Genomic DNA, 11,651 nt, shown 5'->3' with positions numbered 1-11,651 from the left:
CTACTAATACCCAGATTATAGAGCATCTTCCTCCTACTAACACCCAGATTATAGAGCATCTTCCTCCTACTAACACCCAGATTTTAGAGCATCTTCCTCCACTAACACCCAGATTATAGAGCATCTTCCTCCTACTAACACCCAGATTTTAGAGCATCTCCCCCCTACTAACACCCAGAGTATAGAGCATCTTCCACCCCCCACCCCCCCCTCACTAATTGCTGTTACTTCTGTAAAATCAAGATACAGTTTATAGCTACTAAAATGGAAAAACGGCGACATATTCAAGGTTTATATCGATGTTTATGAACGTAACAGATCTGAATGTGCCTGTTTTAATTGAACACATCTATCTCTCCCACTCGGGGTCACGCACCCCGTACCGTGACACGCAGGATGCCGCTTCCCGTGTCACCGCTGTGTCGGTCCTCTCACGTTATAACGCCATCAAAGTGTGTGTGTGTGTGTGTGTGTGTGTGTGTGTGTGTGTGTGTGTGTGTGTGTGTTTGTGTGTAGAGAGAGAGAGAGACAGAGAGAGAAAGGGCGAGAGAGACGCTCGTGGAGGAGGGGCGTTCTCGCTCCGAGCGGCGCGCGCACGGGCAAGAAAGGAAAGTAGCGCGCAGTAGCGCGCGCTCCCAGTCTGCGCCCGTCGGGTCGTTAATGACCGCTCGCCGCCGCCTGGACTCCCTCCAAAGCTCGCAGGTAAAGATATCCGTTTGTCCGGAGCGACCTGCGCTCCTTCCCAGCTGCCGCGTCGCAGCCCGGAGGAGGAAGCCTTTAATTGTCCCTGCGCGAGGACAAAAAGATCAATATGACAACAATAACAAAACCAAAAAAAAAAGACGAGTCTTTTAGTGAAAAGTTTCCCCACCTGTTAGACCCTTGTCGATGCGGGTCGACTTTGGTGCAGATGTTTGCCTCTGGGCTCCGGTGAGGGTTCGGTCGCCGGGCTGCTCTGGTCCTCCAGGCAGAAGTTGACTCGGAGCTTCTCGGGTGAGTTGAGGCATCAGACGCTCACCGGTGATGCTGAGCTCAACCATGCTGATTTTTTTATTTCTTGTTTTTTTTTTTTTTTTTTATGTTCTCGCGTCGGATTAACCTGATTGCATGTGTTTGCCTCCTTTATGTGATCCTGTCTTGACCGGTTCGGGACTGTGCGTCCACGAGAAGATGTCCGGCTGACTAGAATCAATACCTGTTTCTCTCCGTCTCCAGTATTACTGTCATACCAGTCGTCTTCCATTCTACCACACCATCATCTCACATGTAAAGTGTATGGACTTGTGTTTGGGAACTTGAGTGACCCGCCTCTTCCAATTTCAGCCCCCAAAATATTTAGAAATCAAGAGGTCGACCAGGACCTGAGCCTCGGTCTGAAACACTAAAGAAGAGCCTTCAAACAGGAATCCCACTGTGGATGAAGTCCTATTCTAATGCAGACACTAGTCCCAGTCTTAGATCCACCCACATCTGCACTGTTATAAGCGATGCGTTAATTTGAACATTTATATGATTATTAATCGTTGGTGGATTAATCTCACTGTGGCTGTAGGTTTTAGTTGGCTCTGGATGAGAGTGTGACGCCATAATGTCATATTACTTAACGATGAGTTACAGAGGGACAGTGCATATTTTCTAAAGTTTAATGTCAGGTTATTGGTAATTTCATGCACTTTTCTATCTACTGAAGTCGTTTGGAGACATAATTGTGTGCTATATGCTAAAACTTGTAGAGCATGTTTGAATGAAATATATATAAAAAAAAAAAACAACCTTCAGTTTTGAGGGGATTCAAATGGTGGGAAAAAGATTTATTATTAATAAAATAGAAACTTCATTTCTTTATGAGATTGCTGACTTGTGACAACTTCATATGATCCGGTGGTAATGGGAAGCCTTTTCTGAAATCTCACATTACAGTGAATGGATTAAAATGTCATCCTGTTTACTATCGGACCAAATTGTAATGAACTATTTAACAATAAATGATAATTAAGCAATGTACTGATCTAACTGATTAGCTGTAAATTAGCAGGAGCCTTCATAATGAAAGTAATGGGCAGTTTCTCAGAGCTGCTTTAGATGATTCAAAGTGTTTTGTAAGGGTTTTCCTCTCAGAGCGCGGGGCTCTTATGACCTTTACCACAAAATGTTGACTTTGTTGCTTAAGTCAGCATGAACGCTTGAACCGCAAAAAAGAAAAAGAAAAAAGGGAAAGTGTTCTATGTTAAAACTCCAAAGATTGATCGTGATTCAGCGTGAAGTTAAATGCGTGTTTTTATTGTTTGTAATGAATGACCCAAATATTATCACGTTGTTGCCAGGATGTTGACTGGCATCCCAGCTCGGCACCGCCGTGGACTAGAAACACTGGATGACAAGCGGCGGTGGAGTGTGTCCTCGGTGGCAGCGGGAGACGAGCGCGGCTCTGCTTGTGTCTTGTAAAAACTTTACAGAAAACCTTGTTTGCTCAGGCTTAATAGCAGCAGTCGTAAAACCAAACGCCTCGCATGCGACGAAGGAGAGCACAAGAGGTGTAAAGGCGGGAGGTTTGGCTGATGGAGACATTCCTGCCGCCACACATGGCCGCCTGTTCGTGAGCATCGGGGTGACTGCATCACTAATCCTCGTTGGTCGATTCCTGGTTCTGGTAAATGAAGGTCGCTTCTCGCCGAGCGGTGTAATGAGGATGTACCGTACCTCCGCCGGTCGAGATCCAGCCAGCGAGACGTATTTATCGCATGTCATTCAAGATTGATTCCTGGGGTTTGATGAATGGGGACAGGGACCATCTGCTGAGGGTGGCGCTGCACAGACGCACCGGAAACACATCCAGAGTGACGCCAGAGCCCACTGCGCTGTTGTTTTCCACTGAGCCTCTTAACAACCAGTGGTGGAGTTGTTTTGTGTTTTTTTTTTTTTTTTGCTCTGTCACACAGCCTCAGCTCACCGTGTTAGACAGCGTGAAGAAGTGGCTCCTGGAGTGTGGTTGAGCTCTTCACAGGGGTTTGTCTTGTATCGGGTATTTTACCATTACTGTATATGAGACGGCTTTAATTACAAGATGGCGCCCTCTCTTATACAGGGATCGTAACTGGAAAGAGGTTTTATACGAAGACATGAATTGGATTGTCTAAAGTAAAGATGATAAAAACACACAATGAAACGTTTGTCGTTGCCATTGGCAAACACTGGAAACGGGACACATCGGTGTCCTAACGGTACTACTTTGGTGAGGTGTTCGGATGTTGGCTGGTTCTATACAGTCTTATGTATGGATTCACTGAACAAAGACAATAGCTGGGAATAGCTGGACCAATTGAAAAAATGTCTTCTATCGTTAACACCTAAATGAATCAAGTTCTTTGAGCTTCAAATAATTCATTAACTAAAGTTTAAGTTAAGCTAAGCAAAAGTATGATAAGATGAGACGAGACAGGACAGGATAATATAATATAATATAATATAATATAATATAATATAATATAATTTAATATACTATAATATAATATAATATAATATAATATAATATAATATAATATAATATAATATAATATAATATAATATAATATAATATAATATAATACAATATAATAAAAGACAAGATAGCACTCCCGAAAAGCAAGCTCATCCAAAAAACACAACATCAGCCACACTTTCTGACACCACTATTACATAAGCGTGAAATGAAATAAATAATAAACATCACAGAATTGTTCATATTTGACGTTTGAAAAAAAAAAAAAAAAATCCACATTGAATCAAGATTTTGTTGTGCAAACATATCTGTGCAAATTCATTAATTCAATTTATCTGAATGAAGATACTGGGATGTGATTAATTGCAAATGATAATTACAAAGCCCCACGATTTGTTAATCAGCTTCCACCTTACATTCTTAGTCCAAACCTTGTTAAATCCAGGGACAATAAATCACCTCAGCTAGGTCGTTGTGGATTGACGTGCTCTGATCAGTCGTCATTATCGTCAATCTGAATCTTTGGTCTGTTTGTGTGACCAGACTCTGGCCCTGTTCCTGACCCACCCTCCCTCTTCTCTCTGACTCTCTGAGACGACGAGTGCCTGTTCCCTTTCGTTCTGAGCCCTTCTGAGTTTTTTTGTTCCACTCATAAAAGAACAAACCCATTAGTGGTCAAATTTGTCTTTATCCTCTTGCCACCGGTGCTCGCTGCTGACTCGTGTGGTTTTACCTCCACGTTCTCAGTGTAGAGCCGCAGCCTGCACTTGACAGCGACTGTGACCTTGGCAGGAAATATAGGGAACCTCCACAGGAAGTGCAGCTTCTCGCTGGTTTTCTTTAGAACGAGGCTTTTGATGCCGTCTGCACACGAGCTCCCTTTATGGTGCTGCTTTCGGTATCTCTCTTGCTGTGCCGCTCGCTGTTTGAGCAAATAGAAAAAAAAAATACTTCTTTCCATTAACATTTGAAATTAGTGCAAAAGAAGAGGAAACAAAAGCCCCTTTTTCATTGCTTGACGCAACAATTTCAAACTTGAACCCGACACACGCATGTTTGATCCAGTTGTACATAATATGTAGATATATGATACTATCACGGTAGAATATCCATAAATATGAAATTAATACGATACAATAGTATGTGTCGAGTATACACGCTGATCACTCAGCGATAACATCTCTAACGTACATGATAAAACTGTCCCTCTTTACTGTTGGATGCTTTCTGTTGCTTTTTCAGTGGCGGAATACCATACACACACACACACACACACACACACACACACACACACACACACACACACACAGAGGCGGGGATGCTCACATAATTGCCATTTTCAGTTGTTATTAGACCTCATAATGTCTTCCAAATGCTTCTAGCCACTCACAGTGCTGATGATTCCCCATCTTCTCTCTGCCTCTTGTTACCCATCCTAACTTTCACTCATCCACTCTGTTGCCCCCCCTGCTCCCCCCCCCCCCCCCCCCCCCCCCCCCCCCCCCCCCAGGCTCACAGTGAGTGGGGTTCCTCTTGGTGGACACTGTGCTAATCCTTGAACACACACTGGGGACTAATCTGACTCATTAACTCCATCTCTGGTGCTCCCAGCTCTAATCCTTCTTCAGCACAGTCTTCGCCGTATATGTTATGAACCCGGGTCCTCTTTCTTTCTTTTTTTTCCCCTTTTTCTTGTGCTCCTCTCACTCGTAAATGAAGTGAAACTTCCCTTCAGAGAATGTCTCATTATGCGAGGCTACAACGAAGGTGCTGCAGATGAACCAGCGGTCTTCTTTTAGCGTCGACCAATGTATTTATACTCCCTTTAGTCAGCAGGTGCCACATCAGGGTGTTTAAGTCCTGGATGTAAACATGGTTCTAAAAACACTGGTCATCAGGCGGTTGGTCAGTGAATCAGACCACTTAGTGTCAAACACACACGCGCGCCACCAAACTCTCTGGATTGTTTTCACGCTGCCCAGGCTTTGTTTGATCTATTTAAAGTGACCCTAACCTTTCCTCGGCGCTCGCCCGGTCTGGGCACGAGAGGCCGTCGAGCGGAGATGATGACCTTCACTTTTGGGTGATGCCTCTCTTCCATCTTTCACTCCCAGGATTTCCCCCCACCCCCACCACATCATTGTGCCTCATACCCGTAGGACGCTTCCCCCCGCTGTAGAGAAAATAGTGAAAATGAGCAGGATGCCACCGGGGGTCGGCGGTCAAAGGTTTCTGTCGCTGACGTCATCTCATCCGCAGGAGTCTCGTCTCCTCTGTTTAAACTGTCCACGCCGAGCATTTTTAAAAAATTTTCTTCATGCTTAATGCTTATTTTTCTTTGGCTATGTGAGACTTCAAAACTATGGGAATTCGCACAGAGAGTGAGCAGTGTAAGAGCTCATGGTATTATCACAAGGGATGGTTTTATAACTCGCTGTGATCTTTTCAAATGAACTCTGTCATCTAAAACCTGATATCGCATTAGACGGATAGGACGTACTTAGTAGAATTACATTGCCATAACAGACATGTTGCAACACTGCAACCACAAAGAAAAAAACATGAAGGGATTCACAGGGGATCTAGAGAGATACAGATGAAAAAAACAGGCTTTTTTCACCTGAGCCAAATGTACAGAGCGGTAGTCTGAGTCAGCACATCCTGGGAGGCATTCAAGGACATTTTACTGCGTCAGTCACCTGCATTCTGGAGGCGCTCTGAATTCAATACAACATAACTTCAACAGAAGAAGCAAGGACACTCAAGTTTTTGGTAAATTAATCGTTGAAATGTTGGCAATCTAGGTCTCAAACATTTTGAAAGAAAACTTCCATCAAGGCCCTTATATTTAAAATTTTTTTTTTTTAATAGTAATTATCATCATCATAAACTATATAGTTATTCCATAAAAGTTCACATCTCTGGAGGATGCTTGTTAAAGGATTTGATGATACATTTTCTACACTCTGAAGCAGATGTGGGGAAATTCCCCAGTGTTTTTTATTTTTTTATTTTTTTTACGTTTAAGGCTCCTCAGAGTGGGTGTGGCCACTAGTGTTTGGGCAAATCAAGACTTGAGAGGGCGTTGCCTTTCTTATGGAGGCAATCTGACAAGACAGCATGGGAAATAGGTTGAGAAAAACTACTCTTGACAAGTCCTTTGTACAGGAAGTGCTTTTACTGAGAAGCTGTTGTTCTTTGTCATTTTTGGAAACCATGTCCCAGACAAGTTTGTTTGTTTAGTTTGGGTAAATGAGCCCCCCCCCACCCCCCCCCCCCCCCGCCCCCCCTGCAGTGAAATAGTCTCCCCACTTTCAACATGATGAACAGCTGGAACATCATTGTCGGGAGGCCACTGTGTAATGTGGTCAGCCCTGCTCTTCACTCGTCAGTTGTTTCCACACACACTGGCTGAGCCCTGATCCTGCCTGCGCTCGTTTGACCACACTTTCAAGAAAACGGAGATCCTCAAACGTTTCGTTCGTGCTCGTGACGTCCCCCCCCCCCCCATGACTGTTTTCAAAACGGAAACCATTGGAAATGTTTTGCACTATTTATTGCCCAGCGTTTCCACTATTGTTCTTGTATCTGCAGTGAGGTTTCCCTGAAATGTGCTTCAATCACTTTCAATTCTTTGACCGAATCTGACAACACACCTGTTCACCCCCGTACAATGTTCGCTGGCACCTCGAATCGATGTTCTCAATGGAAAATGCGTAAAGGGACTTTTTAATCAATTGCTTTGGTCATGGGATCACATTCAGGCTTTGTGGAAGGGGGGTTCACTTCACTCTGTAATTCAGGAGATCACTGGTAAACAGTTTCCTCTCTCTCCCTTCTTTCTGTCTTGTCAACCATAATCCAGTAAATCTTTTCAATAAGGACACTAAAACCTTTGCTAACGATCCTTTTGTTTTTTGCTAAAGAGTGTTGAACTCCCCAGGTCCCTGCAGTCATCGCAGATTTCTGCATCCATCCCTCTTGACAAACCCACTCATGACCTAAAACATACATCTGCTCAATTGTGGAGGACATGTAAACCGTCGTATTCCTTCCTTCTTCAACGATGACTCCACATTCATTACTGACCGTTTCCCCCTTTTGTTCATGTCAAATGCCACTGTCTCCCGTCGTCTATGTTTATATTTACTTCTCCAGTTCCTTATTTCTTGTGTACTCGCAGGGTTGTGTGGTTTTTTGGGGGCGGGACTTTTGTTGTTGCTGTGTTGCATTTCCCCCCCCCCTTTTTTTCTCTATTGTTTGTGTAAAAAAAAGCTGAAAAAAACTCAATAAAAAGAGTATTAAAATACATTTAAATAAATACAGTGTCCTGGGTTATAAACAGCGGTGATACGAGCCCCTCAGGTCCGACAGCATCTCTGCGTAAACGATACCTGCCAAGCGCCGCCAGCAGCAGTGCTCTTGGTTTGGTGCAGGTTGATGTGCTGCGTTATCCCAGTGGAGTGCGTATAGGCCGGTTTTGTTTTTGTTTTGGCACAGCCTACATGCTACCTTGATGATCCACGTTTAGTTTCAAAACAGACCTCGAGCACCGGGAGCCTCTCTGGCTGCTCTGAACGACACATAAGCAGTACCTCGTACATGAAGGAAACAATAACGTTCATATTTCTGGTTCAAACTAGTGAGAGGACCAATATTTACTAACACTGTTATTCACTTTTTTTTTGCTCCGAGCAGATGTTGACCATGTTTTTCCATCTCTTCAGGTCAGTTTGTGGGCTTAAAGGTCCCGATGTGCAGCCATTGTTGAAATGCCATCTAATCTATTGCATTGTGTTCTCTATTATCCTTATTTAGTGTCTCATTTCAGTCAGATATGTTTAAGACCGCTAATGCATCTTGGCCAGTGAAGCTCTCGAGAGGCCAACACTTTTGCTTCTTTTGCTGCTCGCAGAGGATTAGTGCAGCTGAGATGGGATGCTTCGGAGTGCCATTAGAGAAATGCCTCTTCACCCTGTTTGTTAAATCGTTCCATTTCCTGGCCACCGTCCCCGCCCACAGCCCTTTTGTGAAAAACACTCATTACCATCCGCCTTTAGCTGTCAGGTGATAAAATGATTTTCGATGTATGGCACACACTCAAAGAGTCAAAGTGAATCATTTATTTATATCTAAATAGATGCAATGGATCAGATACTCAGACTTGTGAGTCCGGCTCCTCTCCATGGCTCTGATGTGGCAGCGTGAGACGATACCGGTGTAAAATGCTTCACGTCACGTGGAAATGTGCGGTGACCTTGTGCGTCTGTAACGTCGGCGAGCGGAGCTGCCCCGGAGCCGGCGCCTGCCTCCTGTGAACGCTCGTTTGAGTGTGGATTGTGCTGATGTGTGGGTGTCTTATTTTCTTCTTTCTCTCTCTCTCTCGTTCTCTCTCCTTTCCCCATTTCATTTCCAGAGTATTGTGCTCGCCGCAGTTCAAGGACATTATATAATGCTTATGAGAGCACCCCATCTGGAGAAGTGCCATTGAGACACAGAGTTTGCAGAACTCTGGGAATAAAAAAAAAAAAAAACAGAAAAAAAACAAACCTCACCTGTGAGAGACATTAGTAATGACGTGGGATCCACATGCACAGGTTGAAGGAACCGCCAAACTCTTGCTGCCGTCTATATTTGGTAGCTGTTGGTGAGTGAGATAACACCTGGAATGATATTGTTGATAGTACCTGACTGACCCACAATACAGGAACTCTGGTTTTACACCGTTCACGGGGCAACTACCAAGTGACGTTTGAGAGTACCGGTAATTAGCTGGTACACGGGTGTGTACTTGATGCCGGCTGCTTTGTGTTGTTATTGTATGCGATGATGCATCGGCTCTTTCAGTAATGTGTGCCACCGGGAGGCTTGTGGCATTTTGCCGTTTCAACAAGCCACTCATTGTGCTTGGCTGGTTAATGAGTGATTTGCCAGGATTGGCTCTCTGTTGGAGAAGAAGAGCTGGTAGATGAGCCATCAAATGAATAGAAGTTGAGAAGCTAAGCTAAAAGCTGGGTATACTGCTGGATCAAAGCTCGGTGGCAGCGGGGCCGCTCAGTTCAAACTGCTCGAGATAAGATTAAATATTCATTATGTGCTGTGTGTGTTTTGAAAAGAGAGGCACTTATGCTGTTACTTAGCCAACAATGCGTGGCTGTGCAGTATCTCATAAGCCTACATGTCTAATAATTGCATTTCGTTTATGGTTACAATCCCCAAACGCAGAGCTATATGAGGCTCAGACCACTTTAATCCCACGTGTTCATATTATCACTCGGCATATTCCTGATGACTAATACCTCTTTAATTATCACGAGACCACTGGTTTGTCAAAGGGAAACAATCAGAAGATGATTTGTATTGTAGTTAGGTATTTAAACCATTGCCTGTGATTATATTGTATTTATTAAGAGTCCCTTGACACCTTTAATCACATTTTTAAACAAATTTATCAGGTTTTAAATTCAGAAAGGCACTTAGTGCAAGGTGAACTAGCGTCCCAACGTGGTGCCGTCATATTACATATATTACATTATATCAATACGTATAGACTCGTCTCATAATTCTTTACAGCATAGTGAAGATAATCGAAATCAAAAGGCTTTGAGATTGGCTTTTTTTCAGTCGGTTCATTGATTGTACGATCAGAAGATATTCCAGTCCAGTGATATTGTCAATATAACATCCACAGGAACACTGTCGCATCCCTAGTCCAATTAAATCAATGACTATTTATTGCCTTGATCTGTTATCAGTGATAATTTGCAAAAAGTTTTGGGACATTTTGCACACCCAAATGTGGGAGTTTCTCCTTTCCGTAGCGTCGCCTCCTCATGTAGCCGCTGGAGCTCCAGCAAACTAAAGCTCATATTTCAGGCTGCCTTTAGGAAACGCTGAGATCCTCCATGAGATGTGGGCGCAGCTTCCCACAAGGCACAAATACAAGTGATCAACAAATCTGCCCGCGCTGTTGTGACATCTGTTCTTGCACAGAATTAGCCGAGTTTATCGTCAGTGTGAAACTCTCTGAGAAATTGGCCCAGAGCCCACGAAAATCTTTTTTGTTGTTGTTGTTGTTGTTTTCTATTCAGTCCATGTGAAAATACAAGTCAGAAAAGAAAAAAAAAACTTGAAATGATGTTGGAAAAACAAAAAAAAGCGACAGGTGAGACCTTCATCCTTTGTCTGCCGGTTTAACCAGATTCATTCAGCTCGTCTCTTGTCAGTTTGTTATCAAGCACCGCTGACAGGTTGAACAAAACATTGTGTATATCTGACATAATTCCACATCATTTGTTCAAGGGAACACGCGCCCACTCGTTGAGCACACATTGAAACTATGCTTCAGACTCAAGTGGTTCCGAGCGAGCGTCTCATCCTGTGTCACTGACGTGTCCACCAGGGTCCAGCTGTGTCGGGGCTGGGAGACTTTGACGGGGCTCTAAGTGCAGTCGCTGCAGTGGCATCCATTCTCAGAACATAAATTTGGAGCTAAGCTAATCACCTCCTCCTGTCGCCCTTGTTAGCCCCGGTCCCTGTCATCGACGGGTCTGGTTTCCGTCGCAGGCGCAAAACAAGCGCTCAGTGCGTCCTTTGTGAGGCCGTCTCACGGGCCACTGCTGTCACTCTGTGGGATGAAGAGGTCCAGTGGAGCAGTGCAGGAGCTCCAGGCTCACATGTCACACAGTGAAAAGAATGCTGAGCCATTAATGAACTACGGTCGGCTCCTCCGTGCGGCGGGGGGTGGGGGGGGTGGGTGGGGGGGGTGGGTGGGGGGGGGTCGTCCTTTCTTTTTTGGGCTCAAGGCCGTTGTTATAATCTAAATACGTTCGCGACTGCATCGTGTCTGTCATCATTCACTTTCACTGACGTTCATCTCCGGGGCCACAAATCATGTGTTCACTCATCAATAATGAACATCTGGCTCTTCTCTCCATCTCCTCTCATCGAACTCCAATCACTCTATCTGTCCTGACATAACTTCAAATCGGTGGGCGCTTTCATAACGGCATTCGTCTCTGACTAATTGTGCAGCGGCTGCAGGTTCCCTTTTTTCTGAAGCTGTCCTTGTCGAGTTGTTAGGGAAATGAGTCACGGTTGCCAAGGAAATGAGACGGCGTGCGGTCGACTGTGCGTCGCAGGTTACGGGCGGCCTTTACTGGAGATCTGTCAA

The sequence above is a fragment of the Blennius ocellaris genome (genome assembly GCF_963422515.1).
Source record: "Blennius ocellaris genome assembly, chromosome: 1".
Lineage (NCBI taxonomy): Eukaryota > Metazoa > Chordata > Actinopteri > Blenniiformes > Blenniidae > Blennius > Blennius ocellaris.
This window is presented reverse-complemented; position numbering follows the sequence as displayed.